We start from the raw sequence: 5,564 nt of genomic DNA, 5'->3' as shown, positions 1-5,564 counted from the left end.
TGCCTCTCTGCCTACTTATGAACTCTGTCAAATAAATAAATAAAATCTTAAAAAAAAAAAAAAAGCAAGACCCATTGATATGCAGTCTACAAGAGACTCATTTTAGATCCAAAGACACCTCCAGATTGAAAGTGATAGGGAGGGAGTGGAGAACCATTTATCATGCTAATGGATATCAAAAGAAAGCTGAGGTGGGGCAAACCTTTTATCAGACAAATTAAATTTTAAAGAAAAAGCTGTAATAAGAGATGAGGAAGGACACAATATCATAATTAAAGGGTCTATCCAACAAGATCCAACAATTGTAAATATTTATGCCCCTAACATGGGAGCAGCCAATTATATAAACCAATTAATAACAAAATTAAAGAAACACATTGATAATAACACAGTAAGAGTAGGGGACTTTAACATCCTACTAGCAATGTCCTAGCAATGGACAGATCATCTAGGCAGAAGATCAACAAAGAAAACAGTGCTTTGAATGACACACTGGACCAGATGAACTTCACGGACATATTCAGAGCAGTCCATCCTAAAGCAACAGAAAATACATTCTTCTCGAGTGCACATAGAATATTCTCCAGAATAGATCACACATTGGGTCACAAATCAGGTTTCAACCTGTACCAGAAGATTGGGATCATTCCCTGCATATTTTCAGACCACGACACTTTGAAACTTGAATTCAGTCACAAGAGGAAATTTGGAAAGAAGTCAAATACATGGAGGTTGCTACTAAAGAATGAATGGGTCAACCAGGAAATTAAAGAAGAATTAAAAAAAAATCATGGAAACAAACAAACATGACAACACAACTGTTCAAAACCTTTGGGATGCAGCAAAAGCAGACCTAAAAGGCAAGTATATAGCAATATAAGCCTTTCTCAAGAAACAAGAAAGGTCTCAAATACACAACCTAACCTTACACTTAAGGGACCTGGAGAAAGAATAGCAAATATAGCCTAAACCCAGAAGAACAGAAATAATAAAGATTAGAGCAGAAATCAATGAAGTAGAAATCAAATGAACAGTAGAACAGATCAATGAAACTAGGAGCTGGCTCTTTGAAAGAATTAGTAAGACTGATAGACCCTCGGCCAGACTTATCAAAAATAAAAGAGAAAGGACCCAAATAAACAAAATCATGAATGAAAAAGGAGTGATCACAACCAATACCGAAGAAATACAAACTATCACAAGAACTTATTATGAGGAACTGTATGCCAACAAATTAGGCAATCTGGAAGAAATAGATGCATTTCTAGAAATTTATACACTATCAAAATAGAACCAGGAAGAAATTGAAAACCTGAACAGACCCATAACCAGCAAGGAAATTAACATAGTAGTCAAAAATCTCCCAACAAACAAGAGCCCAGGGCCAGATGGCTTCCCAGGGGAATTCTACCAAACATTGAAAAAAGAATTAATACTAGTCTTCTGAAACTTTTCCAAAAAATAGAAATGGGATGAAAACTTCCAAACTCATTTTATAAGGCCAGCATTACCTTAATCCTAAAACCAGACAAAGACCCCACCAAAAAGGAGAATTACAGACCAATATCCCTGAAGAACATGGATGTGAAAATTCTCACCAAGATTTTAGCCAATTGTATCCAAAAATACATTAAAAGGATTATTCACTGCAACCAAGTGAGATTTATTCCTGGGCTGCCAGGGTGGTTCAACATCTATAAATCAATCAATGTGATACACTACATTAATAAAAGAAAGGATGAGAACTGATTCTCTCAACAGATGCAGAAAAATCATTGTACTTAAGAAGGTACAGCATCCTTTCTTGATTAAAGCTCTTTACAGTGTAGAGATAGAGGGAACATACCTCAATATCATAAAAGTCACATATGAAAAGCCCACAGTGAATATCATTCTTAATGAGGAAAAACTGAAGTTTTTCCCCTAAGGTCAGGCATACAACAGGGATGTCCACTCTTAACACTATTGTTCAACATAGTACTACTAGCCTCAGCAATAAGACAACAAAAAGAAATGAAAAGGCATCAGAATCGGCAAAGAAGTCAAACTCTCACTCTTTGCAGGGGACATGATACTCCATGATACTCTACTCTATGCAGTGGAAAACCCAAAAGACTCCACCCCCAAATTGCTAAAGCTCATTCAGGAATTCAGCAATGTGGCAGGAAATAAAATCAATGCACAGAAACCAGTTGCATTTCTGCTAACAATGAGAAGAAAGCGAAATTAAGGAGTTGATCCCATTTACAATTGCACCCTAAACCATAAGATACACCTAGGGATAAACCCAACTAAGGGGACAAAGGATCCATACTCAGAAAACTATAGAACACTCATGAAAGAAATTGTGGAAGACACAAAGAAAAAGAAAAATGTTCCATGCTCATGGATTGGAATAATAAATATTGTTAAAATGTCTATGCTACCTAGAACAATCTATACATTCAATGCTATCCCTATCAAAATACCATCAACATTTTTCACAGAGCTGGAACAAAAAAATCCTAAAATTTGTATGGAACCAGAAAAGCCAAAGGAATGTTGAAAAAGAAAACCCAACCTGGGGCATCACAATTCCGGACTTCAAGCTCTATTACAAAGCTGTAATCATCAAAACAGTATGGTACTGGCACAACAACAGACACACAGATCAATGGAACAGAATAGAGAACCCAGAAATGGACCCTCAACTCTGTGGTCAACTAATCTTCAACAAAGCAGGAAAGAATGTCCAGTGGAAAAAAAGACAGTCTCTTGAACAAATGGGGTTGGGAAAATTGGGATGACCACATACAGAAGAATGAAACTGGACCATTTCCTTATACTATACACAAAAATAAACTCAAAATGGATGAAAGACCTAAATGTGAGACAGGAATCCATCAAAGTCCTAGAAGAGAACACAGGCTTCGACCTCGGCTTCAAAAACTTCTTGCTAGACATTGTCTCAAAGGCAAGGGAAACAAAGGTAAAAATGAACCATTGGGACATTAAGATGAAAACCTTTTGCACAGCAAAGGAAAGAGTTGACAAAACCAAAGACAACTGACAGAATGGGAGAAGATATTTGCACATGATGTACCAGATAAAGGGCAGTATCCAAAATCTATGAAGAACTTACAAACTCAACACCCAAGGAATAAACAACCCAGTCAAGAAATAGGCAGAAGATATGAACAGACATTTCTCCAAAGACATCTAAATGGTCAATGGACACATGAAAAAATGCTCTACATCACTCAGCATCAGGGAAATACAAATCAAAACCACAATGAGATGCCACCTCACAACAGTGAGGTTAATAGCTAAAATTAACAAGTCAGGAAATGACAGATGTTGGTGAGGATGTGGAGAAAGGGGAAGCCTCTTACAGTGTTGATGGGAATCCAAGCTGGTGCAATCACTTTGAAAAACAGTACAAAGTTTCCTCAGACGATTGAAAATAGAGCTACTCTACAACCCAGCAATGGCACTACTGGGTATTTTCCCCAAAGATACAAATGTAGTGATCTGAAGGGGCATGTGCACCCCAAAGTTTATAACAGCAGTGTCCACAATAGCCAATGATGGAAAGAGCCCGGATGACCATTTGACAGATGAATGGATAAAGAAGATGATAATGGATACAGAAGATGAAATATAACTTGGCCATCAAAAAATGAAATCTTGCCATTTCCAATGATATTTATGGAACTAGTGGATATTATACCAAGCAAAATAAGACAATCAGAGAAAGACAATTACATGATTTCACTCACATGTGGAACATAAGAAACAAAATAGAGGAGCATAGGGGAAGGGAGGGAAAAATAAATCAAGACAAACCATAAGAGACTCTTAATCATAGGAAACAAACAGGGTTACTGGAGGAGAGGTGGTTGTGGGGATGGGGTAAATGGGTGATGGACATTAAAAAGCGCATGTGATGTAATGAGCACTGGGTGTTATAAAAGACTGATGAATCACTGAATTCTACCTCTGAAACTAATAATACACTATGTTAATTGAATTTTAATAAGTTTTTAAAAATGGGAATAAAAAATAATTGAGGAAAAAAGTATGAATGCTTCTAGCATCTAAAAAACAAAACAGAAAACAATATTTGATATTAATATTCTTGTTAAGGCTGAGAGATACTAATTCAAAGGTCGGAAAATAAGCAATGAACAGGCCACGCTCCTCTAAAATCCATGGGTACTATAATGAAATTTTCCAAGTGGGCCAAAGGTAGATTTCCTCTCTCCAGGAGGCAAGTATATTATCCCTGCCTCCTTAATGTGCACTCTGCCCCTTCCCAGCTGAGCCTAGTTCCATACCCATGGCATACCAGCACTTGGCTTCAGAATCCAGCTTTTCTTCTGCAGTCACTCCCTCTTCTGTCTTAACATTTATTTTTGGCTACATATCTTGACTTTCAGACCTCATTCAATCCACTTTTCAGCCTTTTTGTGAGTCTCCCTTGTGTGTGGACAATAGACACTCCTGAACTTGTTGGCTTGGCAGGAAAAGATGAATTATGCCAACAAAATAATTTGTGAACGAGTCAAAATGGATCTAACAGAGTTGATATCCAAATCTATCTATTTCAAAGTTAGAGGTAGCCTGAGATGACATGCTGAGAGATCTTCATCTGGGGCAGTTATTCCTCAAAGTGAGTACTGCAGAGATCAGAATCCCCAAGGGACATGGTAAAAATACAGATTTCTGAGCCCAAGCCTACAGAATAAAAGCATCTGAGATTAAGACCCAGGAATCTAATCTCTGAAAAGCATCCCAGATGATGGTTCTGATGTTCTTTGACTTTCCTGATGGGTATCATTGAGGAAACTTACCCCATCAAACATAAAGTTGATCTAATTATAGATATAATTTTGAAAAGTGAGTGTATAGGTTTTTATTTTGTCAAAGATTGACATACCACCAAAACCAAAATGATGAACAGTAACCAAACTACGTTCAGAAGAAAAAAATGCAGTTAAAACTTTTCTCATTTAGTAGGTGTATTACTTAAGCAGTGTTCAGATTTTACTCACACTGTGAAGCAAATAAACACTAGCTAGGAGATAAGCTTAGGAAAAAACAAGAGAAAATGGCCTCTGTATTTTAAATGATTTCTCTCCATTCCTATTAGTCTAGCCATTTATTCTGGGGTGGTGGTGGTGGTGGTGGTAGATTGATAATACTAAACATTTTTAACAAGTGTGCAAGGGCAGAGGGGACCAGCCCAACTGCAAACAGTTGATCTGGCTATACCAGTAAAGATCAGTTGACTTGACCTGCCTTTCTTCTACAATAAATAGTTTCAACCAAGATTGAGCCAGAACAGAGTATGTTTCTATTCATTTTATTCTGGGGAAAGACAATAGATGAGATTAGAACCTTCATGTACTTTTGCTAGATCTGTTTTCTGTAAAAAAGTACTGATTAAGGATTATAAAACCTCCAACTTTCTGAACTGTGTGAAATGTTACTATTGCTTCAAATTTGTAAGGAGCTTTCATGACCCCAATAACCCAGTTATGCAAGCATTTGTTCTATCGTTAAAGACCTACTGAACTGATATC

The sequence above is a fragment of the Mustela erminea genome, chromosome 1 (genome assembly GCF_009829155.1).
Source record: "Mustela erminea isolate mMusErm1 chromosome 1, mMusErm1.Pri, whole genome shotgun sequence".
Lineage (NCBI taxonomy): Eukaryota > Metazoa > Chordata > Mammalia > Carnivora > Mustelidae > Mustela > Mustela erminea.
Note: the sequence above shows the minus strand (reverse complement) of the source record.